Source organism: Larus michahellis, chromosome 6 (assembly GCF_964199755.1).
Source record: "Larus michahellis chromosome 6, bLarMic1.1, whole genome shotgun sequence".
In the NCBI taxonomy this organism is placed as follows: domain Eukaryota; kingdom Metazoa; phylum Chordata; class Aves; order Charadriiformes; family Laridae; genus Larus; species Larus michahellis.
Genome location: NC_133901.1, coordinates 71200725 through 71215760, shown reverse-complemented (window position 1 = coordinate 71215760; position 15036 = coordinate 71200725). Strand labels below are relative to the sequence as shown.

The window sequence follows — 15036 nt, the reverse complement described above, 5'->3', positions numbered from 1 at the left end:
CCTGGAGTGAAACACCTAACAAAGTTGTAGATTCAACCATCACGTTTAGAGACGCTGGCCTATTTCATCCAAAAATATTATTGGGTGGAAAATACCCCTTGGCCCGATGTGGGTTGTTACCATGGGAATAGCTTTTTGGACTGAGACTGTACCTTGGACCGAAGAGAATTATATTTCTATTTTGGAAGTAAAGAAGTATGTTAACTTAAAAAATAAAAAATAGAAATCCAGCATTTGGACAGGACGCTCAGTTCCAAATCTGCAAGCTTTATTTTCCCCAACACAAGAGCAGACAGCAGCAAGAGCAGAGCCCACAACCTGGCACTGCCTGGCAGGGACACGTCCTGCCCTTCGCTGCCAAGCACCAGCAGCATCCACCAAAATAAGCTTCTCCCAGTGTAAAACCGGTTGTTTTCTGAAAGGGCAGATTTTTATTTTTTTTTTTGGAATTAAGAAAATGACTTTTTTTTTTCCCTGCCCCAGTGTTTATTATGGTATCGTCTGAAAAAAAAAAAATAATAAAAAAAAAAGAAAGGAGGCTGGCAAGAGCTGTGCGTCTGCCCGAGCCATCTGCTTCTGCTCCTGGAAACCCGCTGGTGGGTCCCAGCCTCACGTGGAGGATGCACAAACACACGCTCCCCTGCGCTTCAGACAGGCTCCGCATCCCGTTACCCACTTAGGTGACATTTAGGTCACTTATTTCACATTACACGTTGAGGATAAAATACAAGCAGGGGTGTATTTGGTGGGGGGAGAATGCAAGGAGGGGCGAAAAAACACGTTTCACCCCACAGGAGGCGCCCGGGCAGCACGAGGTTCCCAGGAAGGGCTCTGTCCCTTCCCATGGGATTACGGGGACACTGAGGGGTCCTGAGGTCCCAGACACAGCTTGTGTTGGGGTCGAAAATCCAACCCAGACACTTGCACGGCGCGTGGCTGCTCTCAGCTTTTCCCAGGGAATATTACAGAAATAATTTCTTATTTCAGAATTGCCCCCCCCCCACTTCCACTTACCCGCAGAACAACCGAGCAGACACCACGCACCTCCAGGCTCATTTCACCATAGAGATTTTCTTTTCCAATGGAAAAGAATTCGAAGTTGTCACTGGCAGGGCAATTTTACAAGTATCAAGCCAGATTTTTATGCATCAGAACAGTGTGTTCCCGTGACTTCTGACAATAAAAATACACCGCCAGTATGAAACAGCTAATTAAACAGAAACTTTTTAATAAGACAACTCCAAAAGTTTCAGTTGACCTCAGATTCCCTTAGGCTACAGAAACATAAACACTTAATTTTAGTTTGCCAGACACAGGAGGACCCAAAAATTACTGAAGCGCCACTTTTAGCTTCGGAGGATATGAAACTAAACTAGTCAACCTCACTTCCTTCCAACAACCCTTTCTGATGAAACAGGCTTCAAATACCGTCACCGAAATCTCCAGTACGAAAGCAGCATCATTTAAAAATGCGCAGGTACTCTTATTTTTACTTTTTTTGTTTCTTTGTTTTGCACTTTCATCTTATATTTTGAGTAATGGGTTGCCACACCGCAACAAGTGAGCTTCTCCAAAACAAGAAATCTTTCAAAGCAGCGAATATTTAAAATACCTTCCTAGTTCTCTGCGTTTCCTGGTCCAGGGAACATTACCTTGGACTGTTTTTTTCCCCACACACACCTCCCCCCCCGCCCCGTACATTCTGAACCACAGTCACTCAAAGCACAAATGTCCCGCTGTACTTTCAAGCCCAAGCCATGGCACTGGCTTCATAAAGACGGGTCACGTGTACATTTTAGGGGAAAAAAAAATAATTTATATCTAGGCCCAAGAGACAAAGGAAGGAGATCCTCCAAATTACATTTCCAGCTCTTTTCACCCAAGTAACTCACATTTTGCTGTTGTGGAGTCCCCTTTCTATTTTTTTTTTTTTTTTTTTAAATTTTAATTGTCCTGGAGAGATTATTTCAGGTAATTTATACAATCAATGGACAGCCTACTAAAAGCAATTGTGATTAATTTTCAGTCCTTCACTCTAAATAGGCTAGCTGAGCTGTATTTCAGCAAGACCTGCGAATTAGCTGTGTTTCCACTGTCCCAGTCCGGACTCCTGTCCCTGCCGGTCCCTCGCTGTCCCCTGCACCCCCAACGCGCATCTTCCAGCGGCATCCGGGCAGATTTACCCCGGCACGGCAAAAGAGGAGACACACTTCTGTAATTCCCCTCTGTGGTCCCACGGACAACCCCAATCTAGAAATACAGGCACACTTCATTAAATTGCGTTATACAAACTGATTACTTTTATTTTCCTTTTATTTACCTGCTTTCCGACTGATGCAGAGATGCCCAAGAACAAACGCCGCTGCCCCACGGGATCCATTTTTTTCAGATCAGTTGAATGCTGCTGGCTGTCAAACGCGTCTTCCAGAATATATCAGCCAAAAAAAAAAAAAGGGTGAGCTTTTTTATAGAATAAATTCAGTGTGTTTGTACAGTCTCACCCTGGTGATGGAAACCCTGATTGATGAATATTTTGCTTGCGGCTTTAGCATGTGATAAGTGCTCATCCCTCAGATTCAATGGAATAACCTGAGAGGCTCTGGCCACGTTATAACAGCAAAATTTTCCTCCTGTGACTGGAAAAGTAAACGTTCCGGCTGATCAATGACTGGCTGAAGCCACAACAAAGTGACGTCCCCTCTTTTATTTCCAACAGAGCAGCTACTGAGAACCTGGCCGTGTATTTCTACCCCAGGAAATAACAGAGAAAAATCTACTCGTGGTACAGGTAAACAAAATACTTAACATACAGCCCTCGGTCTCATCACACCCTACTTACAAATACTGGGGGAGGAGGGAAGGGGAAGTCACCGGGAATTTTTTTCCTGCAGTTTTCCCTCTTGCCTACACGCACACCTACTCCCACGCCGGCTGCCTCCCCCCTGCCATGGGAAAACCCAGCTTGGGAAACTGGGCCTCAACTGCTTTAAACCTGGTTATCGGCCGGCGGCGGCGCCGCGCCGCTCCCGTCCCACCGGTGTCCCCGCTCCCCCCACCCCAGGAGTGGGCTCCCGCAACCTCTTTGCATGAGGTTAAATTCAAAAGCTCATCTCCAACTACTTCCCCCCGCCCCCACCACACGCCTCAGGAAACATCTCACGAGAAGGAAAAAGAACAGAAATTTCGCGTTTGAAAAAGACGCGCAAACCTGAGGTAGCAGGTGCCTTTGGAAACAGCAGCCAGGTGTTTATCTCCCAGTCAGGGCAATTGTAACCATATTCCGTTTTCCGAGTTCAGCAGGCTCTGGAAAACTGTCTTTTTACAGGCATTTGAAAGAACCAATAGTCACGCTCTGTGAGCTGGCAAAGCTAATTTAAAGCCTATTAGACGTCCGAAAGCAGGGAAATGGCTTTCTGGGAAGCCACACCAACCAAGGGTGTCACTCACACTGGTTTTGACCGGGGTGGTGAGAAGAGGAGAGCTAAGAGTTCACCTACGTGCTTTGTGGGACTGTGTGTTTCACGTAGCAGCCACAACAAAGCCTTTTTCTTTAGACGTGAACATGCCTCCAGTTGCTAATGGTGGAACATGCAGAAAGGCAGCAGAAACTTGAGTTGATGAAGCGTCAAAACGCTGAAGAACTCAAAGCCTCATTAGATGGAAGAGCTGAGCTGAATTTTTGGTAAGAAACCTTACTGGCAGCTGCAAAACCAACGACGGGTAGCTCTGATTTTGCTAGATTCAAGTCAGCCCCTTCCATCGAGGAGAGAAAATGAGGATAATTTGCTCATACAGCTCCGAGCGCAGCACGCCTGGCAGAACCGCCCGCTCCTGTGGTGGTGAGGATTATCCCAGAGACCTCAAGCGCAGGAGGCACTGCCGGGGTGCCGAGGGCTTCTCCCCATCTCACACACCTCTCTCAACAGCAAAAAAAATAGATATATATATATATGTACATCCTATATACACATTATGCAGTGATGGAGAGAAATGGTACCAAGCTGCATTTACGAGCAGCTCCGCACCCTGTGAACGAAACACCCCTTCCTTCCCCATCGCATCAGGCATTAGCTACAAGAACCTGCCCTGTGGCAGGCATGTTTCGTGCTTATGATCTGCTTTTCCAGCTGAAGTCATTAATGTACAATTTAGTGCGAGTTAGCTGTCTCATAAAACTTATCTTAGCCTTATCAGAAGTAGCACCGGAGCAATTCTCAAAAGAAATCACGTCCTCAATTCTTCTCCCTTCATGCTCAAGTGCACCACATACCTTCCCTGAAAGGCCACCAAAGAACCACAGTTGCGTTGCTGAAAAATAAACAAGACGAAATAAAGGGACTGTAACTTATTTCCAGGCTCCAACTGATTTTGCACCTACTTCATTGTCTTTTTTGGCCGTATCAGAGGACAACAGAAAGCCGAGTCTAATTATCAACACCACCAACGGTAACTAAACTTAGGTCAACACTAAGTCAATACTACTCTGCAAAAAAGCACCTCAAAACAAAAAAAAAAAACACAACCAACCCTAAACCCCAACAACGCAGAAAATCAAAATAGACTGGCTTCCAAGAGACCTTTTGTCCATAGGTCAAGTAAAGACTATAAAGAAAAGTGTATTTGTGGGAGAAGAGCAAATTAAGTCATAAACATCCTATGAGATGAACCCTCCCATGTCTGAACAGGAGCTTTCCAGCCACCACCGAAACCGCCAAGAAAGCTTTAAAACTTCATGGCAAGAGGCAAACTCCTCGCCTTTCTGCATCTCCCGGCTGCTCAGTCACCACCTGCTCTGACCAGGTCAGCAAAAGAAAACGCAGACGTACAATGACAAACTAATGCAGACGCTTGGCTGCTGAAAACAGGTTGAAAAGCAAAGCGCACGCTGTCGCTGGTGGGCAACTCTTAGGAAAACAGCAGTGTCGAAGGAAAGAGAAAAATATTTCAGCAAATCTACACAAATATACCTCAAAGTGTCTTTTATGGAAAAGTCTTTCGTGCTGTCATTCATCAACATCCCAGAAACGTTGTTTTCCCTCTGACACACACAGGCACAGAACTGTGATTCTTTCAGGGAACCAACTAAAGGCATTAACTAAAAATAAAAACCAAACCAGATCAGCTTAAGTCGCTTCCTTAAAAAAAATACATACAAATTCTTATTTCATAGCATGCTCATTAATAGAACAGAACCAATATTTTGATATCGTGATTAAAAACAGCTCATTTTCAGCATCTTTCTCAACAGCAGATCAATTTAATATGCAATTACCACCAGTGCAATTATCTGGCAATTTGCTCACTAAACGACTTTCCAAGATGCATTACTGAGATAAGGCAATGCCTTCTTTAAAATGCCTTTGAGCTAGTGAAAGATGAACCCACAGGGGGTATTTTCTAGAACACCGTACATCTCGATTCTTCAATAACAAAGCAAAACTTTTGCTTCACAAGTTATAACAAAAAATGGGGAGTTAGGGTTTTTTTCTCCTTATTTCACAAACAGTAATCACTAAGAATAACGTCGTCGATGGAAGAAACATCCAAAAGGTCATTTTTGGAAAACGGAAAATTGAATTTCTTGACTTCGTTGTATTTTAACCACGGGACACCGGTGGAGACCCGCTGGCAGGTGAACCATTTTTCTGCCCTTCACTCTTTCTGCTCTAACTACTTACTGGTTGTCACAACGGTGTTTCAGAAGGAGCTGCGCTGGCGCCTGGACAACAGAAATAAAAGAAATGCCATTCTTCAGGGATCTGGAAAAAGGATAAATAGGGAGGTGACAAAATCTGCAGGTTTAAAGTCATTCAGTTTGGTCAAAGTTAACATTTCCTGGTCAGATTTCTAGGAAAGATATCACACCACTCAATCATGAGCAACGCAAACTGGTGAAGATGGGGCAAATGCTGACTATATACACAACTGGTTGTCTCTAAATTCACCAGATAAAAAGATCTTGAGAAGATCTTGCTGGCTCTGAAAAGGCCCCTCCAGCTTTCTACCCATCCCTGGGGACCAACCCCCTGCAGCCAGGGGCCCCAATGGCTCACGGTGCTGGCAGAAACCCCAACGATCTGCAAAGCCACCTGCGGAAGCAGCGATGGAAGCAAGGAGGTCCCCGCATGCTGCTGCCATGTGCCGTCTAGATCAGAGAGTGATTTACGACCGAAACGTAGAGGTTTTGGTGCTCGGTTAAACCACACACTGCACCCATGGGAGTCTATTGCGATGGCCGAGAGCTATGACTGTGTCCCTCCACCTCCCAGCACTGATAATTAAGCATTTTTCTAAATATTGCCCAAAAGAGGCCACAGGAGCTCTTCTAGCGATTCATTCAGCAGCAGCCTTTCTAAACCAACATTATTCCCCCCGCAGAATTAATGTGAAACTTATCTGCATACTTTTCTGTGCAGCTTCCCAACCCTTTCCTTCTATGAAGATCCAAATCTAAATAATTTTTTGTTTTGATACCTGATGCCTGCAGAGGTTCCTCCTCCTATTCTGCAGAGAGGAACCCTTCCCTGCTTCAACAGAAAGATCTGAAGAAAATCATTAAAGATCCATGACTTCTTACCACTCTACGACTTTTAATCAGGGCATTCTCATCCACATATGCAAAATGTCCCCACCCTGCAAGCCCTCTCCTCTGGGCACATAATTTACGTCCTCACGCCCTTGAATTTGTCTTTGGCCAACACCAGGAGGCTCCTCATGCCACGTTCCTCCAGGTCTTTGATGTCCCTCTGCACAGCATCCCTGCCCTCCAGCATGGCAACCCCTCCTCCCAAACCGGGGCCCATCTGCCAACCCGCTGAGGCTGCGCTTCATCCCATCATCCAGGTCACTGGCCGAGATCTTACATAGGAATATACGGCTGAAAAGTCTCCAGGGGAAAAAAATATGTATAAAGACCTTCGCTCTCATGTTTGTTCAGATTAAATGAGGAACAGCTGCTGTGCAAATCAGACTTCAGAGTTTGCTCCCTGCTAGAGCCCAGTAGCAGCCGGTTCATTTGGATCCTGTGTGGCTCCGATGATAAGACGATGATATCACACAAGAGTCCTGAACGATCTCTTGGAAGCCCAAGAGCACGCAGAACATGCCAAGGTTCACTATCTACCTTACATAAGCCTCCACAGATGTAAACTTATTTTGGTAGTCTTCTTCATGACAAAGTAAATAATTTTTTTTAAGGGTCTTGGCCAACGTAAACAGGAAAAAAGCACTGTGTTCAAAGGTCAGGCTTCGCATGCCTTCTACGTTTTTGACGTACAAAGGATGTTTGTTAGGATGTTTCAGATGTATACAGAATATAAAATCAGGACTATGTTGACTAACATCCAACCCCTGTACCACATCTTAAAAAAAAAAAAAAAAACACATCAAAAATTGCTTCTTGATGAATAAAAAAATGCTTTAAGAGCTGCAGTTATTTCAGCAGACTCCAATCACTAGTGCTTTGACCATTTGCCACAAGCACTCAAGAGAGACGAACTTGCAAATGTCACTACACCTCAACGCAGCAGAAATACAAACAGCTCAACGTGGACATTCCCGGACGGGTGTGCAACTGCTTTTATTTCTAATATGCTGGTTACTCAACCTGCACTAATGCATGCATTGAAAGGGCTCCTTTCCCCATCTCTCAAAAAAACAAAACAAAACAACGCCCAAAACCTTGAATAGGTGCCCCACTTCTCTTAAGCACCCATTTCCACCCAAAATTAATTAAGTGCATCTACTGAAAAGGCTGCAAGTCCTCAAATAAACACGCCAGTGTTTTTAAAATTGAGAGGTTGGCAAGGAGCTCTGGAGACCACCTGGTCCAACCTTCTATGGAAAGCTGGGCCTTAGATTAAGGTTTTGCAGGGACTGTCAAGTTAAGTCATGAGTGTTTCCTATTATTTTACAACAGTAATTATGAAAATGCCTTCTACCCTGAGCTCATTAGGGAACTTCCTTTCCTGCATGCACGAGATGACAACAACTTTGAGGAATTCGTTGCGTATCCAGTTTTAGATAAACTCACAGACAAACTCCTGGCCATAGCAGAGAGGTGAAGATGCACCAGACCAGATCCAGACGAAACCCCCAGCAGTTACACGGGTTATCTCAGGAATCTCCCCTCCGCACACCTTCCCCTTGCCTTCAAAATACAACCGCGCTGCCGAAAGGGAGGGAAATACTGCTCTGTGGGAAGCCCGTAAGGCTGTTCGCTAAATCTAGACACTATACAGACACTTCTCGACCCCCTTTGGTCCTGCAGCAGCACATCAGGATGGCAGGATACGTCTCTTCAGCTGGATTTCTAACACGATGGCACTTTATTTGATGCCAAGATCCTCCCACGGGCACTGACGCGGCATAAATGCCACTTTCCCAGGGATCATAATTCACGGTGATGCCACACGGTGGTAGCACTACTAAGGGGATGGAGAGCAGCGAGCTCTCACAAAGCATTTGGGGTCACACTCGGCTGTAAATGGTGGTATTTGATGTTCCTCTAGGAAGCCCTTTTCATCTAACCTCCCTGGAGCCAAAACAAGGCGACACCATCCTCATTTCAAAGCAAACAACAATTTGCACTGGAAGTTTTACATAACTCCATTCAGTCATTTTTCTAACGTCTGTGCTTAAATGAAACAACAAAGCGCAGGAGATGCAACACAGATGCCTCGCAAAGTCATTGAGAATATACAACTGGTGTGGTTTTCACCACAAATGCATAAATTGGCGCTTCATAAAGCTATAAGTGGATAGCTGCCACTAAGCCCATTGCCTTAACGGCCTCCAGTTTCACAAGAAATCACCCTGCAGCAGCACGTTCCTTGGTCTCAGACAAACACACTCCCAAACCAGTCATTTATTAAAATCCATTGACAGAGCAGCAGAACACAGTGGTTTCATAAGATGCTTATAATGCACATCAAGAGTCAACTAAAAACAAAGGAAAAAAAAAAAAAGAAAAGCAAGGCCTTTGCAGCTTTACTTTGCAACTGTCATTTGTACTTTTAAAATACAACTTTCCTACTGCCTAACGTGTTTCCAGAAAACACAAATCCATGGAGCCTCAGGCCCACGTCTGCAAGTGACTTCTTATTGGAAACAGGCCACTCCAGGTCTGAAGAAAGACTCAACCACCAGAAATTCGCCTCCACCATAAAGCACAGAGGACAGGAGAGGACACGGCGGGGAGGCAGCGGCATACCCACCCTTAGGAAACACTTTGCCTTGCAACGAGTTTCACTAATATTTTGCCAAATATCAGCCTTCACATGTTCAGTCATCTTTATTGACCAGTTATACCAGCGAATAATACTGACACTTCACGGTTTTGACTGTAGAGACGGAGATGGGGGACAGGTTTGGGAAATAATGGTGGAAAAAAAACCAAACACACGGAAAAATAAATATCCATAAGCCACAAACTGAATCATTCAACCGTTAGGGAGGGAAATGCTGCAAGTTGAAGCTGTTCACCGGGATCACTCAGTTCTCGCTACTCAACCGCAGTGTCTCCACCAGCAACACTCCTACCCTACCTGGACAGCCTCAGCAGGGGTCTGCCAGCAGCCTGCAGAACTGTACCTGCTGTAGACAGTTACATCAGGTTTTTTTATAAATCATACATTAGATATCTATGCAAAGACTCTAACTTTTCAAAAGTTCACCCCCCAAAATCCCATCTTGCTACTCAACCGCAGTGTCTCCACCAGCAACACTCCTACCCCACCTGGACGGCCTCAGCAGGGGTCTGCCAGCAGGCTACAGAATTCTACCTGCTGTAGACAATTACATCCGTTTTGTTTTGTTTTTTTTAAAATCGTACATTAGATATCCACGCAAAGATTCTAATCTCTCAAAAGTTAACAGCCAAACCCCTCCAAAATATCTCATCCTTGGTCAAACGGCTGAGCACAGCCATCTACCCTCCTGCCAGATCCTGAGCAAGTGCTGTGAACTCCTCATGAATAACTCCTCCGTACGAGCGAACACTGCTGTATTCATCTAGAAAACAAAAACGGTATTATAAGAAAATACGCTGCTCACGATTCTGGTGTAATATCCTCAAACAACAGTGTAATGTCAAAAATGGCATTTTGCTTACCCGAACTTGAACAGTGAAACTTCTGTCTCCCTGTAAACAAGCAAAAGTTTCAGGTTTGCTTCTTCAACAGTGGAAGACACATTTTTTTCAAGACACAATTTCATTGTGAAATAAATATGTCTAAATTGCTTTTAAAGGACTTTGTTCTGTTTTTCCATTTCAGTTACACCATGAGTTTTTAATATGTGGTAACTCATGAATGTGCACAACTGCCTACGTCGTGCAAAAGCACAGACAGGACTTCTGCCTCCAGCGGGCTGCGGGTCCTTACGAAATGTCCCAACGTTAATTTGGAGCTGTCTAAATTCATGAGCATGAAAAAAAAACAAACAAACAAACAAAAAAATCTTCTTAGCATCTCTTCCACTACAGTTTATGCTTCTTCCGAAACAAAAAGAAGCAACATAAAAGCAAGTTTTCTATTTTTTCCTCTGGAAAAAATTCGCATTTGTGCATCTTTGCTCCTGCCTCCCTCTCTCCCAGCACCAGCTCCATCATTGTCACCTTAGCTGGGACATCAAATTCCCCCCTGAGACTGCATTATCCACACTATTCCTTGGACTCCTTCAGGTTTTCATGCTGATCATCAGGTTTAATTCCACAGCAAATAAACAAAAAGACAGAAACCATCACAAAAGTAATTTAAAATACGCGTATTTCCCAGTTGATGACTATTTCTTCTGTTCTTCAGTAGTTATTGTGGAGTAAGCAATTAAGATGTCATGCAGTACAGTCACCTTTAGCAAAGGGTTTTCTTGATTTCTGAATATTTACATTGTGTTAAGATATTTAAAAGAAAATTATCAGAACTTAACTATACTTATGAGCTATATAAGAGTTTCCATTTTAATACATCATTTTCATTGCATTTTGGTTTGGAATTCTCTGCAATAGGTCCATTTCCCTTTTTTAAAAAAATAAAGGTTTTTACATGATTTTTTTTCGCCCCCTCCAATTTAATGAGGTTGCAAAAATAAAGCCTTGGCTATTTAAATATATTATTCAGATAAGATATTTATGGAAGGTCGATGTTTACACTTTGGACTGCAATCTCATTGAGATCAAACACGTCCAACCAGACTGCTTGAGAAGTTGCACTGTAATGGGGAACTGAGGTTCTACAAACACTAAGAGAAAAAAAGAAGGGTAAAACTCTCTTTCATCCTTAACTTCGTCGCAAAACCTCAGCATCGCATGAATATGGATTTTGCATTTTATACATATAATCACAAGTTTGTAAGGTGCCTTGGGACCTTTGAAGAAGGCACAGAATAAATGAAAATCATTTTAATTAAAAGCAAATTAAAGGGCTTCCTAATCCAGGCAGCAGTAGCAAATCCGTGGAGGCTTTTCAGAACATGGATCCTTGAAATTACATTGCTTATAACCCTCCCTAATTCCAGCTTTCTTCCCTCGCTTCTCCCCAAAGGAGGCTCTGAATCTGCACGAGATCAGGTTTATTATGAAAATTCTGCTCTAGTTTCTAAAAAAAGATTTTGCTCTAGTTTCTGAGTGGCCAGAAGCACTAGCATCCACACGGAGCAAATAAAAACAAAGAAATGAGAAAGGGAATGGGTTTTTCTCACTGCAGGGAAAAAAGATAAGATTCTATTTTATGCTTTTATGAAGTCATTTCAACACCGATTAAGAAAGCTGGGAGTTCTCCTCCTTCACAGGAGGCTTTTGAAATACCGCTCAAAAATAAACTAAGCAACCCCATACTAAAATGTTATCGCAGAAAGGGCTTCATATCAGAAAACTCACAAGGTAGAGGAACGCGTAGAAGTAAAATAGACATTATAACTGTAATCTTTTTCCTCACTGTTCTTACAGCAGAAGGATGTTATTGGTGAAGTCTCACAGGTCTCCCACCGGCCGCCCCTAGCTCACCATTGCCTATACTGATAAATAAAAGAATGAATTTACAAATACTACTAAAAATAAACAGGAATCTAAAGCTAGTAATATTATGCTCGTTTTTGTCTAAAAGGCATTTTTACATGTATTCATCTCATTAAGAGATTGAATTACTCCATTCAGAGAAAAAAAAAACAAAAACAAAAAACAAAAAACCCACCCAAATCCCAACCTTGAGGGAAAAAATCCAAACAACCAAACAAGAGGAACAAAAAAAAAAAAAAAAAGAAAATGGGCAAAATGCCTGGAGAAACGCTGCTTTGATTTTGACACATGGGAATCAATGAAAAAAAATATTCAGCTAACCCTTTTTTTTTTCTTTTTCTTTTTTTTTTTTTTAAATCAAAACATCTTCCATCTCGTGTGCAAATTTCAACAGCTGAGAAAGCATCCTACTCAATCTCCCCAAAGTGGTGTCAGCATGTTTTATGTAAATACTAGTTAACAAGGGATGTGTGTTTGCAGCAAACATTTTAGGGTTCTGCTTTAGAAGCTCTGGATTTACCCTCTGTGTCGGAGGAGAAATTGTAATTCTGAAGAAGATAACAGAGATATACACAGAGGATTTTTTTTTTCCTTTTTTAAATAGCCAAGATGTATTTGTTATTGAAGAGTTTTAAATAGTTATTTGAGAAATTAACGGGAGAAAAACTTGATGACTAAGCTCTGCATTAATATGTGTCCATATATGTCTTGAAAACAACTTTATTTCGCAACGTCCGGTAATACCGCTAGCGTTTGATAATATGCTCGTTCTGAAAGGATTACTGAGACCAAGGCGACTTCCCCCGGGACAATCAGAGAAGTGCCACACCAAGGACAAACGTGACAAGCTAAGTGGTACAAGAGCATGATCTCACACAGGGATATCCAAGGGAAGCAACAAATCAAAGTCAGAACCTGGGGTTATTGGGCAACGCCAAGTCTCTCTACCCTACAGGCACTACTGGCCAAGGCACCTACTGCCACCGCCCAAGGAAAGGGCAGCTCCTTCACAGCCAACCGGGCTTTTACGGAAACACGGTTCTCTTCGAGTTTCATACTGCAGTAATAATAATTCATTTATTATTACTCCTGTTCAATCTTTTTATTTTTGTCTTTACGTGGTGTCTCCGAGACACGACCCCCAGTTGCGATGCAGCCACCCAAAACACCGTACAGCCACAGGGGATCTTCTTTTCAACATCGCGCCGAGAGGAAGCGCAGCTCACAGCATCGGCAGAGCAAGAGTGCAGCACGGGCATGAACACAAACAGGAACAAAAACAATGCCCAAGATCAAAGGCTCCCTTCTCCCCCCCATCCTTCTCTTCTGCCCTCTCTCCATAGCCGAGAACCACCTCAGATGCTCTGCACTGCTCCACCACTGGTGTTGGCATAACTGTCTGCTGCAAGCCAGCCAGAGAAACTATCTAGGTTAAAATAAATAAATAAAATAGGAAACCAAGAGCCCTCCAGAAGGAAACATTTCCCTGATCTGATTTACAGCCCGCAAATAACAGCATTACACATCTTCAGTGAGTGGCAGCTCAGGGGCATGAATAAGTAACTGAGGACAGGCAGAAGCCTATTAACAAATTTCTGCTGGAAGACGACACTCGTACAACCGCAACAGCCTTCATTCAAATCGACAAAACAAGAACACTGTTAGTTCATTTACTTCAGCCTTTCTCTGTCTTCTCTGTTTAGTTTGTAACTTTTCCCGTCCAAAAATCTCCTTCACGTAACGGCTCCCTGTGGGCAAGAGGGAAGATAAACAGACCAGAAGGACCGACTGCCACGAGCAAAGCAGCTCCTCCGCGTGCAGGTCCTGCGGACATCTCTGCCTAGTGCTCAAGTAAATTGTGAACCATCTGCACAGATTTCAGCGTAGTTTTTTCCAGCGTCAGGCAAACTGAAGCATTAACCCCTTACCCATCCCGGACACCGGCGGTCCCAGGTCGGGACCCTCATCTGCAGCCCGGGAGCAGGATCCACACCGTCAGATCACCAATAGGGGTTAATAAGTTATTTCCTTCAATCCCTTCTTCCACAGACCATATAATTCAACTTTACTTCACAAACACGACAGATTGCATTAAATATTATTTAAAGAATATATTTTTCCATCAACTAGTGCCTAAAAAACCTGTTCCAAATGAGATGACACAAGTCAAGTGGATGGCATCTCCCGTTTCTGAGGCATTAAGTTTTATCTCAACAGGATTCTCACAATCACAAACCTCAACAGCAGGAAACATTTAAGTATCACCTTCATTTTCGCTCTAGCACAGCCTTGCTTTAGCCCTGACCATTCCACGATCAATCAGGAAGATTCAAGTAACTACTTCATCATCTGACAGGAGACATGACCTTCCCCCTCCTTGCAATTGCCAATTTTCATTACAAATGTGCTTTGATGCCAAGTTAACCCATAGCCTTTTCTGCCTTTCTCTTTGAGGACAGATGAGAACAAACTCTTTCTCCGCCTTAGTGCAGGAGAAACTTCCAACTTCACATACTGAGCTGACTAAAGAGGACCCTTCCTTGGAGACCTGTAAACGTGCAGGAAGGAGGACAGCAGCCTCCAGAGACTCGCAGTGATGCTTTAAAGAGGAAAAATTGGTTCCAAGTTTGTTTTCTGTAACGCTGAGGGGATAAATAAAAGCTATTGCCCTCAGGGAGCTTTTCGTGTTCGCATTTCATAGAATCATAGGGTTGGAAGGGCCCTCTGGAGATCATCCCGTCCAACACCCTGCCAGAGCAGGGTCACCCAGAGCAGGTGGCACAGGAACGCGTCCAGGCGGGGTTGGGATGTCTCCAGAGACGGAGACTCCACCACCTCTCTGGGCAGCCTGTGCCAGGGCTCTGCCACCCTCACAGCAAAGAAGTTCCTCCTCATGTTTAGGTGGAACTTCCTATGCTCAAGTTTGTGCCCGTTACCTCTTGTCCTGTCACTGGGCACCACTGAAAAGATGCTGGCCTCATCCTCCTGACACCCACCCTTTAAGTATTTATAAGCATTGATAA

General features: G+C 43.7%; 1 protein-coding gene across 4 annotated transcripts in view; it reads right to left on the bottom strand.

Annotated features, from left to right (window-relative positions):
- PTPRE (protein tyrosine phosphatase receptor type E) overlaps positions 1-15036 on the bottom strand; it is a 109976-nt gene that overhangs the window by 75466 nt on the left and 19474 nt on the right. Inside the window, exon 2 of one of the 4 annotated variants that reach the window (XM_074591206.1) lies at positions 5679-5759. The exons of 2 other annotated variants lie outside the window; for them this stretch is intronic. The gene's annotated coding sequence lies outside the window, so the exon portion shown is untranslated. Of the gene's footprint in view, positions 1-2320; positions 2422-5678; positions 5760-15036 lie in introns of all 4 variants that reach the window. One more of the 4 variants, XM_074591205.1, reaches the window with a different exon arrangement.